The sequence below is a fragment of the Ursus arctos genome, unplaced genomic scaffold (genome assembly GCF_023065955.2).
Source record: "Ursus arctos isolate Adak ecotype North America unplaced genomic scaffold, UrsArc2.0 scaffold_2, whole genome shotgun sequence".
Classification (NCBI taxonomy): domain Eukaryota; kingdom Metazoa; phylum Chordata; class Mammalia; order Carnivora; family Ursidae; genus Ursus; species Ursus arctos.
The window spans coordinates 51417660-51445592 of NW_026622874.1; the positions used below are offsets into that span (position 1 = coordinate 51417660).

Consider the following 27933-nt stretch of genomic DNA (forward strand, 5'->3'; position numbering starts at 1 on the left):
CTGCCTCTTTCATCATGGGTAAGACAATTTACTTGAAACTCAATTTTTGTTTTGGGGACATACAAAATAACACCCAGCAAAATACTAACTTATAATATGCGTTCAATAACAGTAGCTATATTAAATATTATTTTTATCTGAAATATCTGGACGACTCCTTCAATTCTTCACTAACAATCTGGTCTGAATTCACACATAACACACATACAGGCTTAAAGTTCCTTCTGAGCTTAGGAAAACATGCAAAAAAAATGAAAAAGAAAATGTGGTCCAATAGGGAAAGAGGAAGTAGTACAATTAAACCTAGTTAGGAGTAAAAATATTTATTTTAAATCTCAGAGGGATTAGGTCTGGATTCTAAACAGAAGTCTTAGTGAAGATACCTAATGATCAGCCACGTACTTTTTCCAAGAGTCCTAAAATATACACGTTTCTTAAATCTTCGCTTTCATTCCCAAGGCAATGCCCAGGGATTCCAAGGGTGGGCAACCACCCCTCTGGCTACTGAGGACAATAGTACCATGATTTAAGTCCTGCCACCAACAATTCTATAGAAGAAGAAATTTTAATAATGCAACTTATAAAATCTATGTTCACTCCCTGTCTAGACCCTACTGCCCAAATCATAACGGTCCACTGCTGCCCAATCTTCTTAGGCTCCTGCTTATGGTCATTGCTTTTGTCTCATTTTTATTTGTATCAAATTGTTCACATCCCATGTGATATTAGAAATACTGCACAATGAGGAAAAGGAAATGATTCCCTGCCCTGTTGGTGAAAACTAGGGGTTTGCCATTTGGCACCATTAACTGAAGTGTTTAATAAAATCATCAAGAGGGATTAGTCCAGCTTTTATTAAAGGCGGGTCTTAAGACATGAGTAAAAAGCATCTCTTTCGGGGCACCTAGGTGGCACAGTCGTTAAGTGTCTGCCTTCGGCTTGGGGCGTGATCCCGGAGTCCTGGGATCGAGCCCCACATCAGGCTCATCCACTGGGAGCCTGCTTCTTCCTCTCCCACTCCCCCTGCTTGTGTTCCCTCTCTCGCTGGCTGTCTCTAGCTCTTCAAATAAATAAAAATAAAATCTTTAAAAAAAAAAAGCATCTCTTTCATTGTTTATCAAGCCATTCACATACTACATGACGGATCTTCCTTTGAATTGGCTGTGTCAATCCTTTTTTCTCTTTTTCCATCTCTTCTTTTTTTGGTCATCACATGATGGGGTTACATACATTTCCTACTAGAATTAGAGAAAAAACACGTGGTAGCATTTTCAACAGAGAGTCCCAAGAGAAAAATCATGACCTAGGCTGCCTAGATGAGGCTCCATTTGCTTTCGATCTTAAGAATGTTATACTCACAGGAAACAAACCAGTTTTGCTCCTTTTTCTATCCCACCCCCCAGAAGAAAAAAGATGTAACGCACATCCAAATATCTAAGTCAAGCAAAGGGAGCGGTAGGGATTTGTTTTGTAAATGAAATAGACGAAGAAATAAATGATCATCTTAGAAAGTTATGAGCCAAAAGGGATGAGTTATTTTCCTTTGCCTTAGTGTTCTTGTTCCTTTTCACGCTCCCAAGCAGCAGTTTCCCTGCCGCAGCAGATGGACAGAGCGCGTAGCCCGCAGCACCTTCCTGTGACAGCCCCATTCTCCCTCCCAGACACTGCTGTTAGTAAATAGATTTACACATTCTCCAATCTCCACACATCTTTCTGCCGAATAATTAAAAGCAGGATGATTAGTTTATTGAGTGGAAGGAGGAACTTTTTTATTGAGGTCCGTCCACGATTTTATCAGGCCCAGCACTTTTACGGTTGTCAAGAGGATGCAGGCATCCAATTTTTCTTATCTGCCTGATTAATACAAACGCTGTTTCAGGACGCATTAATTAACAGATACAAATCTACGTTCTCATGGAAGGATCAATACGGAGAAGAAAAGAGGCATCAATGTGAATTTAGTGCTGATGATGGAGAAGGCACGCTATCGACAGTTACGTGCACGGAAACTTTAAAGTTGCACAGGGGCCCTTTTGTCCCTGTGATTTACAAATTCGCAATTTTCAGCCATAACAAGGTTTCACACATTTCTTTGGGGTTTAATTAAGCAAAAAACAATAAAATTTCATTTTTTTTTAGGTTGATCCTGCAATTTGTTTGCTCTCTGTCAATGGCTCTGTGTGTGTGTGTGTGCGTGTGTGTGTGTGTGTGTCCTTCCTATAAACCTAACTTTTTTCTTTCACTTCTTAATGAAATAAAAGGGAAAAGTTAAAAAAAAAAAAGATTCTCTCTCTCTCTCTTTTCTTTTTTTTTCGGTCAGGGAGGATGGGGAAATGGATATAGCACAAAAGGTTTGACAAGTTTGCTTGCTTGAGACCCTCACATCTATTTCAGCTGATTAAAGGAAGTGTAATTTTGCAAATGATAGGAAAAGGAGCCTTCCATGCTTTCCAGAATGTAAATAAAAGTCTGGACTTTTATCTCTTCATGCTCTAGAAAGAGCTGCCTCGCAACATTTTTAACCCTTTCCTATCATACCTCTGCGTCCGGAAGCTGGCACAAAGGGCCCGCCCGCCCAAATGCCTGGGTGGCAGTGACACAGCCTTGTGCTCACTGGGTCACAAAGGAGGCAGAACACATCATAGAGCTAACATTCGAATGCCACAAACTTCTACCTGCCCTGCAGGAGTGCTCGCTATAGATACTTCCCATACATAATGACGCGGAGACTAATAGTTTGACCAGTGGACCTGAGCAAAGTATAAAAACCTAAATGGCCAAAATCTAAATAAACCGAGTTGAAGGAATTTTCTAAAAACACGATGACTCTATTGGTGCCCACGTGCTTGTATCCAAATGATAATTACTCGTGTGTGCCTGTGCCCGGCATTTGGTGGTGTTTTATAGCTATCGGGCTACAAATGAGAGGCTCTCATCACCTACACCATTTAGCTACCTTTGGACAGAAACATCTCTCCCAAGTGAAATAAAATATGCTTTGCTGTCGTGTCGTTCAAACTTCATGTTTTGTACATCCCGGGATCTTAATCTTTGGTGTGTGGCAGGTTATAGTTTTAAATGTTCAGCCGTATTACAGCTTTTTAAAATACACTGATACCACGGCACATTTTTTTTTTCCTCCCCAGCTATGGCCCATTCCATGCATATCGCTGACAACTCTGATATCCCTTCATCTCTGTCCTGGAGTCGGTGCCATTTACTGTATCTCGGGCATTTTCCTAGCAGAATGACTCTCTGCCTTGACCCGCAGTTAAATAGCATGTTTATCTGCAATACAGGGGGCTCCAAATAAACCAGATGACAGTTGGGAATAAGATCATTTGGAAGGACTGAAAAGCTTCTCAAGAGGCAGGTACCCCTGAAGTAATAGGCTTGAAGAAAGTATGTTTTGTGCCAATCCTCTTGCCTTCTTCCACGAGAAACTTCGGAGGATGACAGTGGTGCTATGGGCACTTGTCAAGCACTTTTTTTTTTTTTTAGCCTGGCAAACTGATGCACTTTGCAGTCAACTTACAGAAAAGGCTAAGCATTTGAAAGTGTGAAGGGCAAAAAATATCTGACGGCTAGTCTTCAAAAATACACTTTCATTTCAGAAAGCATAAATGTTTATTTCCTGAACGGAGTGTTGACAGAAATAGGCTGCCATGCAGGCACTGGGGTTTAACCCCTTCCAGGCATTTCCTTCTCGGCTGCTTCCTGGAAACAGAGAGCAAGCATTTTAAATCTTCAGGGTGTCTGTTAATATCAGTTCATCATGGCATTGATTTGCCCGCTCACCATTTTTGAACTGTAGTTTCTCTCTTCCACAAAAAATTGACAGTTTTCAACAAACAGCATATCATGTGAGAATTGCAATTATGCCGTAATGACTTGCCGAGATGGTAAACAAAATTCATTGAGAGAAGCTGAGTGAGCACTGTGGCATAAGCTAGATTCTTTCTCCCCCATACAAATAAACCCAATGTCTACAGGAACTAGGGAAGAAAAGAATCACCATGGCGCCAAGATTTGGTATTAGCTACCAACAGATACACAGATGCATAACCCTTGTTCGAGAGAAACTGTATTTTTCAGCGAGTTGCTATTTTCACATATGAGTCGACATATCATGTGTTGTATGATTCACAAAACACACAGCCCTGGGGTTGCAGTGTGTGTGTATATATAATATATAAAATTAATATATACATATAAAATATATATTATAACATATAAAATTAATATGTACATATAAAATATATATTATATATAAATATATAAAAATAATATATACACATTATATAAAATATATAATATATAAAATTATATATAAATAAAAATATATATTAAAATATAGATAATAAAGACTTTTCTATTCTGCTTTTTGGAGAGACAGACTTCATGGGCTGGCACTCAGTAGGGACTGGAGTTAAGCAACTACAGATGGCCAAGTGGCAAAGTGAAAGCTGGAATCTTTACCAGGTGCTATCAGAAGCATTTCATTGAGAACTTTTCTTTATAATGGATGACAAATATTACCTATTATATTAGCATGTAAGCATTAGATGCATTACCTCTGCTATTATCCTTTGAATCTTTATTCTTTTAGTCTGGCTATAAACCAGATTTCAATCATTCAGACTCCATTTCATTTAGTTTGGGTAAAATATAAGAATAACTGACAAAAATTCCCCTTCTTGGAATTTGATCATGTTTCAAAATTTGTTGATTCCATGAGAAATCTGTTTCTTTACTTCCATTGTTATATTTCAAGTAGGATTCACAGAGATTTTATGAAACCATTACTTTAAAATAGTGGTTTCATAGGACAAATGTGAAAATCTGAAAGAACTCCAATTCAAAAAATTCTATGTAGCAAACTTGACTATCATCCATAAAACTTAGCAAATGGTCTAGGTGATAGGTGATAAAAGGAGGGTAGAACAGAATCATAAAGGCAATATCTACCAGTCCAAGACAGAATTATCACGGTTAACTGAGTTCACAGATGCAACTGGCCACGGACCACTCATGCTGATTATGGGAACAGCCAAAGGAAGTTTCAGATAGCCCACTCATGGGCACAGAAATTAAAAACATGCCCCCACAGCACTGGTGAAATGCTATCTTTAGTAATTGCTCCTTGTTTCCAAGGTCAGCTTGCTAGAAAAATTAAAAGTCTAATAGCAGCTAAAGAAAGATATTCCAGGTGACTACTCAGGGAAGTCTCAAGATGATGACCAGAGGGTTTTTTTGGTTTGTTTCTGTAAGTGTGGGAGGGTGACAACTGCCAACCCACTTTGAAAAAAGCACTAGATGTGAGGCAGGGGAATGTAAAATAAGAATACAGAGAATATCTAGATGAAACGGACAGTTCCTCTTTGGGTACCACTTACCCACCTACTGCCGAGTGACTACGGAGAACCTGAAAACATTCCTTTAGCTTTCCCCAAGCTCCCTTTTACTTGACTTCAACTTTACTTCTCCCATCCTTTCATCTAAGCCAAGAAGAAAGACAAATTATTGGAAGGCACGGAGAAAGGTACAGGCTGAGCTGCTTTAAAGGAGGGATACCTAATGGCTTTCTTTTCCTACAACTTTTATTTTGTACTAGTTGAAAACAAGAGAGCTCTGCCTGGGAAGTTTCCTTTTTGATGTGACTGAAGTGTGTTTGACCATCAAGAAAAAAGGAAGGCAGTGCCATATACTGTAAGACTCAGAAAAAAAAAATCTTATAAAAGGGTATTTTCAGTTTCACTTTGGGATTAGATGGACATGGAGTAGGAAAAGCTCATTTTGAAGCCACATTTCTGGTTTGAAAGAAAAAGATCCTGTGCTTCAATCTGACTGGCTCTACCCAATCACTGCTGGGACTGGTCAAGAAATACCACAGGCTGTTATAGGACCCTGACCAGGCACCCAAGGAAGATCGATCCAGCCTGGGCATCAGATATGCAGGCATGGTCTTCAGGAAATTTCCGAGCCCTCATCAAAGTTGGTCTGATACTTGATTTAAAAATCAAGCCTCCTGGGACTCCTGGATGGCTCAGTGGGTTAAGCGTCTGCCTTTGGCACAAGTCATGATCCCAGGGTCCTGGGGTCAAGTCCCGCATTGGGTTCCATGCTCAGTGGGGAGCCTGCTTCTCCCTCTGCCTGCCGCTCCCCCTACTTGTGTGCTCTCATTCTCTCTCTTTCTCTCTCTGACAAATAAATAAACAAAACCTTTAAAAAATAAAATAAAAAAATAAAAATCGAGCCTCCAAAATAAATGCATGCTGACTCTATCTGAACTTTGAGGATCTGTAGGCTGACAGACATTTCCACAGACTTTTAAATAATCTGTGGGAAATAATGTCAAATACCCCAAAGCTAAGGATTTACTGTCATTGAGTGATATAGGAGTGAAGAGGCTAGTGTGGGGAGCACTGACCTTAAGGTCTGGAGATCTGGGTTCTAGGTCCACCCATACTACAACCAATAGTGCTAACTTGACCTCCGTTGTGGGTTGAATTGTGTCCCTCCAAAAGATGTTACAATCCTAACTCAATACCTGTGAATGGGACCTTATTTGGAAATAGGGTCTTTGCAGATGGTCAGGTTAAGATGAGGTCATTAGGGTGGGTCCTAATCTGACTGTAGCTTCATTGAAAAGGGGGGAAATTTAGACAGAGACACACACAAACAGAAGGAAAATGATGTGAAGGTACACAGAAAGAATGCCATTTACAAGCCAAGGGATGCTTGGGGCCACCAGAAGCCAGGAGAGAAGCCGAGAGAGAGGCCTGGAACACAGTCTTCCTCACAGCCCTCAGCAGTAACCAACCCTCCCAACCCTTTGATCTCAGACTTCTAGCCCTCAGAACTGTGGGATAATACATTTTCGTTGTAAGCCATCTAGTCTGTGGTACTCCGTGACAACAGCACCAGCAAACTAATACAGACCCACAGCTGACTCCTCATCTGTCAAATGTGGGATGGAGACGAGACATTTCTGAAGAAGCTTCCAGTTCCAGTGCCGTGTGATTTGGAGTAACACAGTGAGCAGGACTGACATGAAGCACAAGGCTATGTGGGTAAGGGTGAGCACCCCAGGTAAAGATCACTGGACTGGGAGTTAGTAGACCTAACACTGGGGGCCACCTCTCCTGCCAAGTACTGTGTACTCTGAGCAATGAGTCAACTTCTCTGGTTCCTGCTTTTTCATCTGTACAATAAGAAAGTGGGAAAAATGTTCCCAAGGGCGTCCAGAGCTACAGTATGCAGTTCCCAATGGTTCCACTGTAACAGAATTCAAATCGATTGCTCTTCAGTGCATCCATGGTCAGTGAAGCACCAGGCTCAGACGATTAGGGCGCACAAGATGAGTACAGTATAATCCCTACCCTCTGAGATGTTACAGCACAGTCAAAGTAAATAGACCACAACGAGGAAAAGAAGGTAGGTACCATAAGGGATGATCAAAGCGTACATATATGTGAGGGGGAAAGACTGGTATTTGGTTGTACACATCCCCCTCAATGTATCCATCACTTCTCTCCTCCCTGCCTCCCCACAGTTTTGGTTCAACCTCCATCGCCTCTTTTGGGATAAAGGGATATTGGTATTTCCTTTTTCCATCGTACCCGTGGCTATTCAAGCATTCTTCTAAATGTGAACTCTAAGTATGCCATCCACTGACCAAAATCCTTTCTTGGCTTCCATCTCTCCCGAGGACAAAATGGAACCCCTTTGGCACAGCATGGCATTTCTTTCACTATTTGGCCCTTTTCTTCCTTTCCTGCCATATTTTCTGAAAAATCGTCTTTTGGTAACTCCTCTGTGGACAGCCTAGCATGTTGCGAACTGAGCGCATTTTCCCAACTGCAGAGCTCCACTACTTCCCAGATTAACGGCGTCATCATCCATCTGCTGCCTCACTCCCAGGCTTTCAGCGATCTATCACCAAGTCTTCCTTTTTATACTTCTGATTATACTTCTGAAATCAAGTGCTTACACTCCTTTCCATTCCTACTGCCGTATTGTTGTTCCTGTGTAACATCCACGGGCACAGTTGCAAGTTGTAAAATACAAAAGTGGACCTTTGGGGAAAGACAGAAGCAAGTAACGGGGTAAATGTGATGATGTGCCACCTAACAGATAGATCTTTCCCAGTGGGCTGCCATGTTCTCCGAGCTCTTAAGAGTGGAGGCCTCCTCTTCTTTGTTCCTTGCTGTAATCCCAGCACCTGCAACAGGGCCTACCCCATAGCAGGTACTCAATAAATATGTGCCAAATCAATTAATGAATAATTCCTTAACAACCCACTGACTGGCTTTTAAAAAGAATGGGACACTAGGAATGAAGAAAGCATTCCAGATATCAGTCCCCTTCCCCGGAAAGAAAATCTGAGCATGCAACAAGAAAAAGTAGCCTCATTTATTTTTTCATAATTCAAGCGTTTATTAAGGCAGTGATTATATGTAAAGCTCTTTGCTTATAAGTGCCTGTATAGTATGTAGGATTTTCTTTGGAGCCACTTAAACTCCAATAAAGTCCTTTCTCAACCCCGGCTAGTTTTTTTAAATTTATAATTAAAGTTAACCTTTTAATCATATGGCCTAACTGCTTTCTCTTATATTTACAAATAACCATTCACAACAGATTCCATGATAATGTCACAATGACTTTCATTATTTACAAGTATCTGTAATTAATTTCTCTACTTTTTCCTACTAGTATAACTATTTTGACAATGTGTGAATTTATTTTCTGTAGCTAGAACTTTAAACTTCTGAAATCCTAGCCTAGTCAGGAATGAAAACAAATGCCCTTTGCTTCTTTCCACTTGCAGGAAGAAAAAAATCTGGATGTCTACTTTTTTAACATAAATTCTTCAGAGATTCCACATCTAGTTTTTGCAAAACGCAATTAACCAGTAAAGGCACTTTCTACACTTAGAAAAAAAAAAGAAAAGAAATGGCAAGCCAGTTGAGAAATCTTGGGTTTCCTTTCCCTGAATCAAAAAGAGCAAAGAGAAGACAACACAATAAAAATGCATTCATACGGCATCTCCCTCTCACTTCAGTTTAGAACAATGGATCCTCGCGAAGTAAATACTCACTTGTCAGAAGTGTTTGCAACACGACAGCCATGGAGCAGCACCAAGGGAGTAAGGTGCCTTCCCATTTTAAAGCAGCAAATTAGACATTTACAAACAGCGAAGATGGTACTTGTCGGTTATGACCTTTCACTGTGTCTGAACAAGGAAGTGTTAATGTAATTTAAATGCCATTTAGACATGTTTCAGGTTTATCAAACTGGTTTGTATATTCATTCCTATGTAAGAATTTTGAAGGGGAACCATTTCTACCTGCTGTAGGAGCAAGCATGGCTAGAGATGGTCCTGTGGAAACATTTAAGCCTAGAAGAAGTCAGGTTGGACCTGAACAAAATCAAGCAGGGGGCCAAAACTATTTTTAGTAAGACAGGCAGTAAGTGCACATGATTTTTGTATGAACTTTTCCCCCCGTTTTTCATACATACTTAGCTGAGAGAGTTTGGGCTTACAGGCAAACAAGTTATCTTTGTTAGAGATGATAGTTTTCTTTAACTAAAATACAGGTATGGGGAGAAACACAAGAAGATGAATTTTGTTAACATATGTTTTAGGGTCAAATATATGTTTTTTCACCATCCAACACTTTAATAAATTAGCCAATAAGTTATTAATAAAGCATGTCATTTGTCAGAGTTCAGCAAGAGATAAATGTGCCTCAAATAATCTTTAGAACTGTTGGAGAAACAACCACAATGGTAACTTTTGGTCAACTTTTTAAAAAAACAACAAATTCTTGGCATGTTTTACTTTGCTCCATAATTTCTAATATTGAATTTTTTTTTACTGTTTCTGACCTAAAACAGATTTTAAATTAAAATGAATTTTTGTGTATTTTTCTTTTGCCCACACATAAAGTTTAATAACTTTTTTTTTTAAAGATGAACTGCTTCTCTTGGGAACATTCAACCATTAAAGGAAATCTATAAACAGCAAGTTAGCCATGGTTGCTTTGTTTCTGTTATATGTGACCCAACGTAGTATTCTGATATCGAAGAATCTAAAAAGGACATTACACACACTGGATAAATTAGAATTAAATATATATATTTAATATTTATATTGTATTATATATATGCATATATGTATATATAAACATATTATATTATAGATACATATATGTGTACATATTATATATATATATATACACACACACATATATATATATACACATATATATATATATGACAAAAGAGATAATTAGAAGGAAAAAAGAAATGCCTGATCCACCCCAGTCTGATTCTGGATTAAATACTGCCTATCTACAAAAGGTGAGAGTTCAGAGTTTCTCCCAGTCATCGGCTCGCATTAATGGAGGCAGAGTTGCAGACTTTAAAGCTCAGGTTATCTTTTCTTTTTGTTATTTTCCGGTTCGTGAAGGCCACGAGTACACGCATGTTAAGGTACAGAATGATGTCTGCATCATGAAAACCTGGGTGATTTCATGAGCTCACCTAAAAATTTGAAAATGTCATGTCAGCTACCAATGACAAAAAAATCGATTCGTGATCCTCTTGTATGCTTTCACTGAGTGATCAAGAACTGATTCTATGCGTGAGCTCTAAGAGAAAATCACTTATAATTTCTATATTAATTTTAAATAACATGCCTTCAAATCTTTTCAAATTTACCTAATTGGTCCCTTGGTAGAGAAACACAAATTCTAACAAGAGCACTAATTGTTAAAGAATGGGTATTTGTGGAGTTAACATTAACATCTCCCCTTCTCTTGCTTTATTACTAGTTACAAGTAAAGCAGAAAAAAAAAAAAATCCTTCAGGTGTGCTTTTCTTGATTGTCCCCAAATAGGAAGACACTATAACTCAGTGTCTCCAACATACGCTCTAGAAGTAGGAGAGGAGACAGGAAAAAAAAATCAGGAGGTCTTCTGCATAAACACACATTAAAGGATTTACAACACGGGCCATTAAAAACAAAGTGTCATATGTATTCATGAAAGAACGTAGGAGAAATATGTTATCCATGAGATGCATGTCACAGATATGAAATTACAGCATGCTGACCCTGAAACTCCACATTCAAATAATATTAGAAATCCTCACTCTCTATGCTTAAAGACCTGGGCATAATTTGTGCTCTGGACAGCATGAAAAAACAGCTTCTCTGAATTTCTAGCCCCGAGAGTTCGGTTTAAAGTCAGGCTCCCACACTATTTTTCTCGGTGGCTAATGAAGATCTGTTTACGAATATTTACTCCCAAGTTCACGGCTGGTGTTTGCTGGCTCAAGCAGAGCTAAGTCATTACGGCTTGGCATACGTTCCACTGGGGAGGCTACAGTTATCCTCTCATTGACAATAGAGGCAACCCCTTCGATTCCTCTCTGCCTTCCCTTCTTCCTCTCTTCACTGCCCCCCCCCCATTTGGATAACTGGCCAAGTTAAAACAAAAACAAAAACATGAAACAACACAGCTCTTGGAATTCCCCAACCACATGAATGCAGAGCCGTTATCAGGAGTAAAAGGCTGCCTTTCGTATTTACCATAGATACATAATATACAAACCAAACCTGTGCCTCTTATAATAACTCTTTCGGAGACAGTGTTCCATTCAAAAGTAGAACGGAGGAGGGAAACGTAGCTGCGGTGAAAAGCTCTCACGCTATAATTCCTCTCCTCCCTAAATGAACAAGGGCACTCAGAGCACTGCCCCGGAGTCTCCCCGCTTTAATCTGTTGGAAAGTATGTTTATCTTTGTATCCCACCTCTCCTCTGCGCTGTGACCAGTCTCTTTCATGTCACTGAGATCCTGCAAATAGATCTAGGAAATCCTGGAAATTCCTATAGGAGGTCGATTCAAGGAAATAAGCACAGGAAAAGGCAAATATTCCTGTCCATGGCTGAAATCTGTTCGAAGTTGCGCTGTTTCCTAACTCGGTCTGAGGAGCATTGAGACTACCTCTGCAGGCAGAGACTCTTAACGTCTGCAACAGTCCAAAAAGAAAGGGGGGGAAAAGGAGGGAAAAAAAAGCTGCCTGATTCTAATACACCTAATTAGCCATCGGCAGACTCTTAATTGCATACATTAGGATGATTCCATAGTGGAGATTAATTCTAAATATACCCAAGCAGCTGGTTAAGATGCCATGGATTACAGTGTGGACTGTACTTTTCCACTTAATTAGATATCAAAATTAAGCAGCAACAAGCATTTTGACATAACGGGGATCAAGCCGCTGCTTGGTATCCCAGAGCTGCACTAAAGTGACCGCTAAACAGAGCCGCACAGATGGAGAGATATTAAATGCCGCACTGGAAAGTAATTTCAAATAATAAAATATCAATATTTACATTTTAATTACCCCTACTGAGAGCCGCTCTGTCATTTTCACTATTGCCGACGCAGCAAGGGGTAGTGGAATGACATTGTGGCTCTGGCTGCAATGACTATTTTGTTTCCATTAAAGAATGACAAGTGTTTTAGAGGCAGTGACACTCGGTGTGTGAACAAGAATGACAGCAGATCAGAAAATTCCTATTAAGGGACTAAATGCCTCAACAAGAGAATTTACTCTGAGCAGTAGCTCCTCCTTGAAGCATATAATCCTTTCCAAAATTTCTGCTGAAAGTTTATTATTGGGGATGCCCAAGGGAAGTTTTAGTCTCCCGTGAAATATTTAGATCTGTAAAACGTTATATGATGATTGTCAATTTAAAAACAATAATACTTGACGTGAACAGCTATCCAGGAGTTAGGTGTAAATTGCAACCATGTTAGGGGTTTCTTTTTTTAATTTTCTTTCAGGTACGTCGACAGAGCCATCGATCATGTTTCCTCGAAACATATCTGTTTCCTATCGAGTTCATGCGTGAAAGCTTCGGATGGGGCTCAGAATCATCATCATAAAAACGCTGGGCTTGTTTTCACCATCTTGTCATTAGTATTTTATGGTACTCAACCATCTCAATCATAATTTCCTTGGCATGGAAAACAAAGTCAAGAATGGGTCATAATTTGTATGTGCAAATGCACACACACGTGTGTATGTATACTGTGTACTTTTCTTTAGCTTCTGTTATTATTTCAAAATAGCAAATTCCTACCAGCTCCTATAGGCCCTCACAAAACTTAATTACTCTTTATGGGGTGTGAAGATGAGATTACGGGAAAAAAAATAAAAGGTATATATTAGATGTGACATGCTGGATTCACAGGATAATAAATGAAAACAGTAAAGTCTTCCTTTGGGGATGACTGTCAAAACTGTAGAGATCTTGAAAGAATTTTAATGCCTCCAGATATGAGAGAGTGTATGAGAGAAACTCCTTGGTCAGTACACTATAGTAGGCAGTTAACTGACCCCCTATCTCAGAGTCCGCATTTATTTAATGTGCAGAGATGAACAACCATAAATGTGATAAATGGCTACAGCAGGAGGCTGAATAGAATTTTTCAAAGAAGAGAAAAGGGAAGTTGGGGAGTTATATAGACCCTTAGCACTCTCACTCCCGTGCCTTTTAAAATAGCAGTTGTGAAGTTGGAATAAAAACTCGCTAATAGCCACGCTCTACTCACGCCTGTTCTCTAACTAGAAGATGTTCCTCTTAACAAAAAAAAATAAAAGTGCCTAGGAAAGTTATTTCGTAAGCATCCCTAATGCTTTTAGGACAAGACAGATCCCCATTCCTCAGCTACTAGCACCTTTTAATTTCTGAAAGAGCCACGGTTGAGAATCTTAATTAATTGTTCCATACTGCTTCAAGATCATTATGCAATGTAATAAAGGCCGTGTAATTATGAAATTTTACAGCCATTACCGAGGCTGATGGCTCGTATTTCATCCTCAGCTGGACCCGATGGCTTTTAGGCACTCGGCTCCCCTTTGATGAACTACAGACAGATCTATCAGGCCCAAACAATATCCAGGCGAGGCAGCTATAATAGCTACCTACAGATGAAGCCATTGATAAAGATAAACTATAAATCTACACACACAAATGCAGGCACATTGCCTGGGGACGACAGAGAGAGGATGAGGCACATGGGAAAGGCAGTTGCTCCCACGAAGGCGGCCTCCGGAGTCCCTCGCTCATTCACTCCAGAATGGGTTGGATTTCATAAAAGACAGAGAAACCCAAGTGAACGTCTCATTTATTCTCTGTATCTCGAAATCAAATGAGAGAAGGAAGGGGTGTGAGTGTGTCCATGAGCATTGCATTTAGTGCATTATTTAAAGGGCAGAAACTACTCAGATACCCTAACATCTATTTCAGTGGTGGAAAAAAAAAAAAAAGGCTAGATATCTGGGATTTTTTTTTTTTTTTTTTTTTTGCCTGTACATAACACTAATACAGCAATTCAAAATAAGTACTCCGAAACAAAGTAGATTATAGCTCAGGAGTATCTTTTTCAGATATACTAACATTTAAGAATATACTTTAAGAACAGAAACCCATGCCGAAATGTTGACAGGGAAAATAAAATCATTCATATATCACTAAAACATTTGTAGCTCAAAGAGTATTTTCCTTTTGGAATATAAGAATTCATATAGCCTAAGAACTGATAAAACTATGGTTTGCTGAACATGTGTCCAATAATATCTATTTTTTTTAATTAAGCATTTATGTAGATCCTTTTAAGTATCAAGTTCAATGGGAAAGGGCCATCTAGGAGGCTCACTTGACAACCGTAAGTGCTACACTCCAGGGAGCATCTAGTTCAACTCTGCCTTTGGGATACGGCAGCAACTTCACAGAGCTAATGCCCTCAGTCCTTATGATGGCATCAGCCTCATGCTGGCTCATTTCATGAATATGACCAGACAGCCAGTCTGCAACATGGCTTATCCAGGAGAAAAAGCCCATCTGAGGGTCAATCCAATTCAGGCTGCAAGCTGAGACAGTGGACCACGCAGGGTAAGAAAGAAAAGTAGCAGGATGCGTGTAGCTGATTTTGAGACTGAAGACTGGCAGGGAGGTAGGGTGTATGTGTACATCGGGGGGGTGATGCCTATAAAAAAAAGATATATTACTGGTTTAAGTGGCATTAAGTCTTTGGAAAGCACAGCTTGAAACACTTCACTAAGAGTACAAATTAAGAGTGAGAAAAACTGGTTTCAGTACAATGCTGGCTACTAACTAGCCGTATAACCTTGAGCTAGTCACCGAATTGCTCAGTTTCCTTATCTACCAAACAAGGTTGCTCGACTGGATGCTGTAGCCTACAGTACACTCCAGATTGAACATTCTATTATCTTTGGTGTTCTTTGTTTTGGGCAGGAGAAAGTGTAGATCTGAAACATACCTTTCCTGCATGAATGCATGGTCTCTCCGCCTGAATCCCTCTCTAGGCTCGACTGTAATTCTATTCTGCCCATGTGATCTCACCTCTCATTTTTTTGAAACATGAAGAATAATAGATATAAATGCCCTTGACCCATTTCTCCTTCTCCTCTAGAACAGGACTACTTCCTAATACCTTTCTACTTGTCTCTAAAGAAAAAGGACTGTTCCTTCTTCCCAAGGAAGGTCTTTACTATGTTCTCAATCCCATCTATTCTGGTCACCTTGAAGATTTGTTCCATCAATTTTCTGCTCAGCCCCTCTTCCTTTCTTGTGTTTATTAATCTCTCCTTCTCCTGAGTTCCCATTCCTTCATCCTTCTATTCTCATAAAATTTCCTCTCCTCACTGGCTCCTCGTCAATAGCTAGCTCTCTGTCTGTCTGTCTGTTGGTGTCTCTCCACTTCCTCCACCCTCTCACCATTGGAATTTGCAACAAAATGGTATACTCACATTGCTCTACCCATTCATCTGCAGTCACTGAAGTCTGGATCATGTCTCAGCCCCTCCATCCTACTGTGGTCACCAACAATCACCTCATCACCAAATCCAATGGTCTGTCCTTCAATCCTATTGGCTCTTCTGCCCCCTTTTCCTTTCTGAAACACCTGTGTTCCGCCCACCCCCTGGCGCCATATCACATATTTCTCCTGATCTCCCTTCTTGTATGCCAATCCTTTCCATGCAATACCATCAATAATTCTGCCTTGGCTTCTTCTCTTCTCCCTCTATTGCTCTCCCCACTTCTAGGGATATAAGAAACCTGTGTTATAAGTACACTTATTTCCAGCTCCCCGAAAGCCACGGACAACTCATCTCAAGATGTGTAAACCCGAACTCATCCTGCACCCCCCAAAAAACATATTCCAATGTATTCCCCAGATCATCATCATCTCTCAACAAGATAGAATCAAAATTTTGTCATTTTCTTTTACTCTTCTCCAATGTCCAATTGCTTCTATGAAATATCCGTTAGTTGCACCTCTTATTTCCAGTCCTACTGCTTAATTCAGCCCTCCATTATCTTCCACCTGAATGCAACTCATGGTTTCCCTAACTTGGATTGGACCCCTATGGGTTTAGATCAAGCAGGGATCCCCCTTTCCATGCTCCCCCGATTTCTCTCTGTGAGTCTCCCAAATCCTTCACAGCCAGGGGTCTATTCTCCTTTCTCTATTTCTTGTTCAGAATGATGGGGGTGGTAAAAATTTATAAAATTTCATTCAGGGCTCACTATGTGCCAGGAAGCAGGCTGAGCTCTTCCATGTATCATGTGTCTGTCATACGCCAAGCATGAGAGATATCCACAGGACAAAGGACTGGCAAGAGGAGAAAAAAAAAAATATATAAAAATATAAATACAGTAGTGCCATGGAGAAAATGTCCACAAAATGAGGACAGGAAACAGGCACCGGGAAGGCGTGAGGGGAAGGAGCTGGAATTTTCGGCAGGCCCATCCAGGAAAACCTCCCTGAGGCTGGACCTTGGGGCAGAGATCTGAAGGCAGTGGGAGAGCCAGCCTCATACCTCTCTATGGAAGGTCATTCCAGGCAGAGCGAATGGCAAAGACACACCTGCTGAAAGGGACCATCTTTTCGAGGTTTGGAAAACTGCAAAGAGGCCAGCGTGGCTGGAGAGGAAGAGAAGGAGATGGGGCTCGCAGCTTCTCATGGCGTGCACCTGGCACAAAGGCTCGTGACTTTTTGCAAACTTTTGCAGCTTTTACTTTGAGTGAGATGGGAAGCCACTGGGGGCTTTGAGCAAAGAGGAAACAGACTCTGACTTGCATTTTAAAAAGATGGCTGGGTAGAGGAGAGCAGTGAGGCAGCTATAAGCATTTAATTCTCACTAAATCCTTATGGAGCATGTAGCAGTCTCTTTCCCATTTTACACAGAAGAAACTGAGGTGCAAACCCACTTAAGGTCACACGGCTAAAAGTATTAGCAGTATGATTTGTACCCATGCCATCTGAGCCCAGAACCTGCCATCGGATCACCATGACGCACGGTTCTCTTCCTCTGTTTCAACCATTATCTAGTCCTTCCCCGAGCAGGCCACATGAGAGTGTACTTCTGTGCTTTCGATATTTCTTTACTCCTCCATGGGATGCCTTTTCCCTCCCTCTCCTCAGGGCAAATGAAAACCATCCATCTATATTTGAACTAGTTTTCTGTAAGCATTTCTTTAATGACCTTAGGGAGAGTGACGCTCCTTCTCAACTCCTTTCTCCCCCACGACTTTACCCTATTCCCATGATCACGTTGCACTGGAACGGCTGAGGTCACCACCTCTTCTATGATATCAAACCACTCTCTCATCCTTGCATCCCCAATGAGTGATAAATAGTATGTCTTTAATGGAAATATTTTGTATGTGTATGCAGAGCTTGCGTGGTGTCAAGGACCTAAATGGTCTGAATCCGTTTGGGAAATTAAAAAAATAAATAAATAAATGACTGGCAGGAAGGGAAAGTGGTCAGAGCTTGGGTGAGGGCAAAAGCAGTCAGTCTCTGGCATCTATCCCTCCCGCCCCTTACTGCTCCCATGTTCCGCTCTAAAGGCTGGAAATCAGAACGCAGGGAAGATTCCCCACTGCTGCTGCCCAGTTAGAGGTGACTCAGGCCGCTGAATAATTCCTCAAGGGGAACACAGGATAAGCCTGAGAAGCTGCACAAGTTTGAGAGTGAAAAAAGAGCAAATGCATCCCTGAGCCCAAAAAGAACATGCTAAAACCTTTGAAAAGGGCCCTCTCCTCCTACTCCCCAGCTTAACACCAAGCTACTCCTCCACATTCTTGGGTTTAATTCTCCAGCATGCCACGCACCCAATTAACAGCAAAACTGTTTCAAGGTAACTTTGGAAAGCTAAATGCCATAGTATGATCATGCTACCAGGTATTTATTAAAGGAGGTCCATAAGAACATAGGATACAAGTCCAGGAAGCAGTTTTAAAAATTATCTTATTCACAACGCTCATTTAAAAGATGAGAACGCTCACAGCACTTAGGAAAACAAATTCCATCACTATATTACACACGTCATGTCAGTTAGCAATTACTCTAATCAACAACAGTGGGACTTAAACATTTGTTGTTATGATATATGCTCAGAATGGATTTTGATATGTTTACTCATTTCCCACAATATAAGTTCAACATTCCAAATATAGTATAGGAAATGAGGATAACCATTTTAATTGCAGAAATAAAGTCTCGCCTCAAATCATTGGAGGGACTGCTCCTCACATATAAGAAAGGATAGAGTCAGGGGCTGCTGGGGGGCTCAGTCGGGTGAATATCTGACTCCTGGTTTCAGCTCAGATGGTGATCTTAGGGTCCTGAGATCAAGCCCCGTGACAGGCTCCAAGCTAGGCAGGGAGTCTGCCTGAGATGCTCTCCCTCTCCCTCTCTCTCTGCCCCTCCCCCTGCACTCACTCTCTCTCTAAAATAAATAAGTATATCTTAAAAAAAAAAAAAGGAAGAAACGATGGAGTCAACAGGGATATTTCTGGCCATGCCACATAATGGCTAAAATGTGTTTGCTGACAATTTATTGAATGAATTGGTTTCACATACTGTACGTAAGCCTTTAATAAGGAGAGCATGTCCCTAACCTCATTTGAAAGTATAAAATTTTACTATAGTTGATCCTTGAGGATGTTAATGGACAGGTGATTAAATAAAATGATGCATTTGAGGAGCACCTGGGTGGCTCAGTCAGTTAAGCATCTGATTTTGGCTCAGTCATAATCTCAGGGTTGTTAGATGGAGCCCTGGGCTCCATGCTCAGAGGGGAGTCTGCTTAAGATTCTCTCTCCCTCTCTCTGTGCCCCTCCCCCCATAAAAAAAAGATACATTTGAAACTTCGTGACAGTCAGTGACCCTCTTCTTTCCCACCTCATTTCTAACACCCTCCCCCATCCCCAGTGCATTCTTTTCCAACCAGTTGGGCATCCTTACTCTTCCTGGAATATTCATGCACACTCCTGCCTCAGGACCTTTGCAGATACAGTCTCTCCTATACATATTTTCTGTCTCCTCCACTAGAGCTTAAACTCCACAAGGGCAGGGATTTTTTCTGTCACTTTTGGTCACAGCTACAGAGTCTCACAAAACATGTCCTTTATAAAATACCCGAATACATGAATTTAGGGAAGAATGTCAATGTGCTCAGCACAAGCACCATATTGTGAATTGTATAGATTTTTAATGGAAGGTGTTCAAAATGCATTAGTTTCTTCTCCCATTTCAGAGCAAAGGAAGACCAATTAACCCAATTTGAGACTGAAGAAATACGTACAAACTTTTTATTTCAAAAATATTTCTTCAATCTGCCCTCTAAAGGGCAGTTTAAAAATGTTATTTTAAGTTTTAATTAGATCAGAAGAATACTTAAAATTAGAAACAGGAAAAAAATACCATCATTTAACAAAGAAATTTGAAATAGAATGTATTTCCCCTTCTCTAATCATTCCAGAATAGACTATCTGGCCACATTGCATGTAGAATTTATGTACTTTGACATTTCCACCTTATATATCTAAGTTAGAGGTAGCCTTATAAGCCTTCTCTCTTATTAACACTCCCCATAGAATTCGGATACTGCAATTTTCATGTTCTGAAGCATCTCAGCAAAGCCAGTGGACTCAATGATTCAAATATAATGAAATGGGAATAAACTTCCATATTCTTTCAGAGAAAAGTTTCAGAGATGATACGTTATACATATTTTTCATTTATTACATATTTTTAGTTAGAACAAAAAGGTATGATATCAGACTCATAACTGAAGCCTCTAACTGAAGCCTGCACATGGCCGTAGAAAGGACTTCATTTAATTTCTCGACTGGCCTATTTTTTACCACAAAGTAGGCACTCAAATAAATATTCATTAAATGTATACACTCACAAGAGCACGTTGCCTGTATCAGTCAATAGCCTGTTTGAAATAATAATGTGTTCCCAAACTTTTCATTCCTAAGTTCAATTTTAATAAAAATAAAAGAGTCACAAGTAACTTGGCACTTAGAAATGAAGAGGAAAACGCAGATGCAATGGGGCTAACATGCTAACCTCGGTTTCGGTTTTCTAGGATCCAGGCCCAGAAAGTATTTGAGCATTTGAACTACAGGACAAACAATAGTAAGAAATAAAGACCAATTCAAAGCCAATTATGTCTCAATATGAACCTTTCTTTATTCTGGAGCGTTTACTAAGGTATGTTCCTTAGGCAGAGTAAGCCCTGTTGTGCTTGATTAGGGTTTTTCACTACTTAAAATTCAATGGTTGAATTATTTCTTTAAAAAAAAAAAACCATCAAAGAATTTGCGTTTTCATTCCTATTGAAAACCGGCAGTTTTTCAAGGGGTTTCTTTATAACCCAGGAAGATGACATTTACTAATGTGGTGAGGAGACAGGGATTCTCTTTTGTGGCAGGCAGCACTAATAAGAAAGATATGGTTCAATGTCCTAGGTATTCTTCCAAGTTTTATTAATTAGGTAGAAAGCCTACTTTCCCACTGGAATAGTGCAAGGTATTTATTAACACTTCAGCCCACAAATAGAACAAATGTACAGCAAAGGAGGTAATTATTAAATACACCGATCCCTTTATCAACTTGGCAGGGACAACCCAAAAGACGGTTTCTGATTATGATCTTTTTCATGATATTTTAATTGTGCTTCTTAACCTGCTAAATTAAAAAATACAGGGCAATCTCACTTAGATCACAGACAAAGGAGATCATATCAATTTGCAACAAAATGAATGAATGCTCCTATCTGCTTTAATTACACCAAGAATTTAACAGGCAAATTCAATAGGATCACAGAAGGATTGAGAGCTAAATGTTATCTCTTAGCCAATGGCATTATCATCTCCCGTATGTTCTTGCACATTATGGAGTGTGAACCTCTGTTTAATAATCAGTTTGGGAAATAATGATATTTAAGTAAAAGAAGCTTGTTCTGAGTCTGTTGGTTATTTCTGTGAAAAGCTACCCTGTATACCCTGGCCATGGCTGTAAGTTCTGGGACTAGAAGATAAGCCCCGAGTTTTCCTGTCTCTTAAACCAAGTCAAGACATGGATTCCAAATATGTGGTTTTCAAATTTTACTTTATTCTATGTCTGTAATCCATTTTAGACCAAGGTCCTGTCAGAATCTCTTAGCCAAGCCCGTAGTTTTTCTCAAGTAGTCCGTTTACGTTTATCCTAAAGCCCCTCGCACCAGACCTTGCTGTGATCCCCGAGCATCATTACGGAACAGGGTCCTCAGTATTAGTAACCAAGGTTTGTGCTTGCTTGCTTGCTTTCCATCCACAGCTTTGGGAGCCTAACCCAGGCCAATTTTCTGGTAACAAATTCACCAAAACATGCTCTTTGGTGAGTCTTCAAGAACTGGGTATACTCCACCCCATTCTCCCGTTGTACTGTGTGTTTTGTTGGGGGTGGGGGGCAGGGAGTTTTCTGATTCTACTACTAATCCTGGTTGATCCATTCCTATTTTTTCTGTGCTATTTGTAAGGGAAATCCCTTCAGTGCTCACATCCTGCCAATCTCCATTTTTTCTCTCTTTCTGGTACTATTTCCTATCTCCGTCCCAGAAGTGAGGCTTCTTATTTAAACACTTCAGCAAGATTCAAGCTTTTTGCTCTCCTAAGGGAGTAAAACGATGCACTTCTTTTTGATTCCTTATGAAGTAATCCTTAGCACAAACATTTGGGACATTTCTTCTAGAACTCTACTAATCCCTGGCAGCTCTCAAAGAGTAAACAACTAACGTCCTTGAGCCCCTTGGCTGCAAGACCATCTTGGCAACCCAGGTATATATCACGTGAGCATTCCAGCGAGCTTCTAATTTCGTTTTATTATTCCAATATTCACGTCTAATTGTTACCTCTTGGAGACTTACTGCTAAATTTTGGGTTGGAAATGCATGCATTTCAATAGCTATTATTATCACTATATCATTTATTTCCATTGCTTATCAAATCTACGATTACATTTGCAGAGTATTCTCTCAGTTCATTGACAAAAATATAGTGCTCACCATCCGTTGAACGGTATTTTTATACCATTCCAAAATTTGTAGCATTCCATCTATACTTAACATCATAGTGACAAGTAAAGTCACTTACATATCTTTGTAAGAGATAGAGCCATGTTTTAAAGAAATAGAAAGAGGGGCGCCTGGGTAGCTCAGCCGATTAAGCGTCCAATTCTTGATTTCGGCTCAGGTCATGATCTTAGGGTCCTGGGATTGAGCCCCGCATTGGGTTCTGTGCTCAGCAGGGAGTCTGCTTGAGGATTCTTTCACTCCCTCTCCCTCTCCCTCTGCCCCTCCCCCTGCTCTCTCTCTCTCTCAAATAAATAAATCTTTTAAAAAATACATCACAGAGGTTGTCATTTTTATGTTTATGTTCAGTACATGTGAAGATGAAAAAAATCTTGAAAAACTGTTTCAAATGTCAAAATAACAGAAACTTGATAATTTGAATTTATGCGTCTTGTAAAATGTGAACAGCAATTACCTAAGTGATACTATTCAGGAGATAGATATGCACACAGGGTCAACTGGGAGAGAAAATCACTTCATCTTTGGGTCTTGGTTTCCTTATCTGAACAAAATAAGAGGGTGAATATAAAAACCTCATAGGAATATTGTAGTTATCAAATGCAAGTAAGGATCAAATTTATTTGGAATCATGTTGTAACCTAAGCATCCCTAGGCAAATGACAGTCATTGTCATTATTATTGTCTCATTGATAGTAATACTGACTCAGACTTGGAAAGGATGGTGGCATCTCTTCTAGGTGAATTTCATTATTTAAAACTCCAAAACATTTCTAAAGATTTTAGACATCTTGGATAGAGTCCTTTAAAATGATTACGTATTTCTCAGTCCTCCTAAACCACGTCTATTAAATACATAGTTACTTTTCCTGATGACTCAGAATCAGCATGCTAGGAACTCTCAGATCATCCAAACTGTGCTGAGCTGCCCTGAGAGGCGCCTGAGGAAGTGGGGCTGCCCGAACCCACATTACTTAGCCTCCAGGGCTAGGCTTCCCAGGACCTTATCTGCATTTCATAGTTTTGCATGCAGACTCTTACTTTCTCGTGCTGTCCCTGGGATTCCCTTTGGCATCAATCTCTCCTCAGATTTGCTGTGCACCAGAAGAGCGAGCTAGCTGGAATGGTTCAAAGGAAGAGTTTAAGTAGCCCTATCAGTGAGGGACTTCACAATTATAATACGCTTGGAAGTTGCCCAGAGTTTTTTTTCTGTTTTTTTTTTTCAGTTATGCTGGAATTTTGACATATTATCCTTAAAGTGGAGAGAAAATGAGTTGAAAGATAGTGACATAAAATTTATTGAAATGGAAACTTCTGCGTAAAAATCTGGTTATTATGGTTTATTGGGTTTTCCTCTTAAATGATTGGAAAAACAGTTTAAGAATTAGAAAATGCCAATAAGCATTGAATTATAGAGCCTCATACATGTTTATGAATAATAACTAAAGTACTTATGCAATGTAGCAATGTTTTTTACATATAATGACTCCATATACACTTTACACAACTCATTGACAAGCTTATGACATATCCATCCCAGCTCACCAATTCTAAGCATGTCCAGACTAATATTAACATCGTTAGAATTATTCTGATGTTATTTGTATAAGCTCATATAAAAGATCTCTGTCAAAAATTCAAATGTCTTTAAATATACAAAGCATCTATCTGAATGCTTAGAACATTTATCACTAAATGTTTATAAATTTTTATAAACATTATTTACATCCAAATAACTAAGAAAATGTTTCTGTTTGATGAATAAATACATATTTATATATCTGTTAAAATGCATATTGCTTACTCGATGTGCTACGACTCCTTTCTCTCCATTATATGTGAATATGTAATTAGTCCCATAATAAATATCTCCTATGAAATTTCCAAGAAAGCTCTTAATTCAAATGTGCCATAATCACTTTTCAGAGTTCACTAACCTTACCGTTTTATTTTTAAATACCAAAGATAAAACTTACAGCTTGGCCACAAAGTGCTGGAGCAAATGCACCTTGGCTGCCCAATAAATATTTATTGATCTGGCTGATGAAGGTGGCTTCTTGTGAAGTAGGCCTTCTCTTCGGTAATAAAGCTACCATATTTATTTATGTATGCATTTATAAGATTTGCAAAACTGAATACTAAACTCACAAACCTTACGAGGATGATAGTTTACGACAGGTTTCTCAGCACTGCTGACATTTTAGGCTGAATTAGTCTTTGTTGGGGAGCGAGGGGGGAGGGGCTGCACTGTGAAGTGCAGAATGACAGAATGACATGGCCTCCACCCACTAGACCTGCAGCCTCCCAGGCCTCCACCCACTAGACGCTCCTCCTTCCCTGCTGCCTTCCTGACTACAACCACCAAACTGTCTCCAGCCATGGCCAAATGTTCCCTGTGAGGCAAATTTACCCCTGGGTGGGAAACCCAGTTAGGGGCAATGAAACACATCTTTTCCTTTCTAAATGAATGATGACTTGTTGAGAATGATGGTATCAAAAATAGCTAGTCTTGGTCTCTTGTAGCATCTCCCCAGACCTAATTACACACAGACTTGAAGAAACATCCCTCTATTTGTGAAACTTGTCCCCAAGCAAAATTTCCATGTCTCATGGCAATACCAGGCCACTTTCTTGGGTATGTGACCTGCAGAGGGAGCCAAATTTGGTTTAATGCTCTGCTGTTGCCATCCTGAAATTCTTAATAATTTTTTACCAATGGGTTCTGCGTTTTCATTTTGCACTGGACCCCGCCAATTATGTAGCCAATACTGCAATGATTACCATATCAACACTATTGGGACGCACCAATGAAATCTATGTTTTGCCATGCCAGCAAAAGATTTTAAGGTCCCCTTGTGCTAAACAAAAAATCAAGTTGGAACTTTAAAAAAAAAATGAACTAGTTCATATCATTTGGGTTAGCACTGTAGATAAAAATCAGGGTTTGGAATCCAATAGGTCCGAATTTAAATCTCATCTCCTCTACTGTACTAGCTTTGGGAGCTCAGGCAAATTGCTTGATTCCTCTAATCTTTAATTTTCTCGGTTATAAAGTGATGTCAGAGGGAAATCGCAGTTACAGGGTTGCTCTGGAGAAAGCTGAGACAATGTCTATAAATAATTAGTACTGGACTTGGGACCTAGTAAGTGCTCAACGAACATAGCTCCAAAATGATGATGACGCTGCCCAAACCCATTCTGGATTGGGATGAGAGAATAACACTCAACCTCAAAGGTGTCATCGTACAGTTTTTGAAGGAAGATTTACAGAGTTCAAAGAGTTAGTCCCTTATGTTGACTCATACTTACCCAATATTTTCCAATCACTATTGACCAACAAAGTGTCAGATCTAACTTTTAAAAATGCTCTCAGGTGCTTGAAGCCTGGCCCTGAATTTACATATCCAGGTCCGAATGTCTAGAGGAACACAGCTAAATGGGACTGCGTGCACTTGACTGCTGATATCCCCCCTACGTCAATGGTGCAAGCGTGGGTGTTAATACATTTCATACATTAAAGATGTAAATTTTATTCTTCAAGCTGAAAGCCAGGTGATTAATTCTCGTAGCATAGTGATCAATTGGTGCAGATGCTTCACCTGTATTAATGTTTGTTTTTGTACGCATTAGAAGCGGGAGCACACCAATAACACAGGTGTCTGACACAGAGCGGGGCAACATTCCCTTTAGCCGGCAAACATTGAGATCCGTAGTTAGGTTGCACGTAGCACTGCCAATTTTTTCAATTAGACCCATTATTGATTTGATGAAAAAGCAAATTAAACATACCATGGTGGTATGTAAATCGGTTAGAGGGAGCATAAGGTTCTGGTACAAAGCTTCAAAGGAATGAGCTGTATGGCTTTCATCAGCTGTAGCTCATAGGGGTTCCTGGCAATTGCTGCTAGGTATGGGGTTCCTTGAGCTACATGGGCTGGCTGGCGAAACAATCACCTGGAAAGACCAGAGCTGTATTTAAAAAATTCACCAGTTTTGCAGAAACGGAAAGAAGGCTGGAAATCTACTACATTTGAGAGGATATGGTGATAGAGGTGCAGAAACAGCACAAAATTGTTTTCGTAAGGTGATGGCGCATTTTGCCTGCGCACATGTATGGCACGTAGACAGCAGCCAACAGGAGACATTTCAGAAGCTGACTGTGCTGATTCAAAAGCTGTTTTGACCACTACCTCAAGCTACTGGATGTCTTCATTGTCTAAGTCTGAAACCTCCCGGCCTGCTTTTCACCAAAATCTAAGCCAACTTCTGGATTATAGTTTCTTAAAATTTGAAAGAATGCTCTTCATTTTTCAATGAATGATGCTCCTCAGTCCTGCTAAGAAACAGGGCAGAGGTACTGAAAATGGGCCCGTTGAACCTACACTATGGGTTTCATTAGCGGGAGGAAGCTAATGCGTAACTAAAACATCTTAATACCTCTCTGTAAATTTATCTTCACTGGATTTCTACACAAAAGGCCTTCAAGGCTTCAGGAAGCCTTCTCTGATTCCTAAAGTGAGGGTGTAGTAATTGCTTCTTTGCTTATTCTTCTCCCCCAACAGACTGTGACTGTATCTACACCGTTTACTTTGCATCCCTCCCCCTAGCAGAGGGATTAGGTTAGCGTAAAGGTGCCCAACACATTTAAAACAAATAAGGAATGCAGTCAGAAATTTAATTTTAGGGCGCCTGGGTGGTTCAGTTAGTTAAGCGTCTGCCTTTGGCTCAGGTCATGATCCCAGGGTCCTGGGACCTCAATGGGTCCCTGCTCAGTGGAGAGCTTGCTTCTCCCTTACCCCTTGCTCCTCCCCCCTGCTCATGCTCTCGCTCTGTCAAATAAGTAAATAAAATCTTTAAAAAAAGAAATTTAACTTTATCAATTTATATAATGGATTTTATTAAGTAATATTCCAAAGAGTTTGCCTTTCTCACTGCAAATAAGAGAATCTAGTAAGCCAAAGGGTTGGCTTTGCCAATTCTTAAGCTCTAAGCTTTAACTATAAAGAGTATGATAAATCTGTCAAGACAAACTGGAATCAGTCAGTGATGACTGGACGTGCCACCAAAAGAAAGTAGCAGGTGCGTCAAGTCATGTAAATGTGTTCTTCATATCCTACTTAGCAACCTACACTGGGAAAGGCAAGTAACTCTCGCAGAGAAGAAAGCAAAAGAACAAAAGTGATGTCAGGAACTGGGTGAGGCTAAGATGAAAAACAAAAATCGAAGAAAGAAGTATTGCAAATTTTAAATATCATTAGATCGATGATTTAAAAGAGCTTTTAATATTAGAATTCAGAAAAAAAGAAATAGACAAGAGACATTATTGGGAAAGGATGGAAAAGTATGAACATTGAGAGATTGGGGAGGATCCTCCATTTGTGAGAAGTCAATTCCTATGCATGAATAAATGTACAAGTGAATGAATGAATGAATGAATGAATGAATGAATAGGCAATTGTCAC

At 39.9% G+C, this 27933-nt stretch overlaps 1 protein-coding gene across 5 annotated transcripts in view; it reads right to left on the minus strand.

Moving 5' to 3' along the window:
* Positions 1 to 27933, minus strand: part of ESRRG (estrogen related receptor gamma) — a 605699-nt gene that overhangs the window by 17344 nt on the left and 560422 nt on the right. The gene's annotated exons all lie outside the window — the stretch shown is intronic.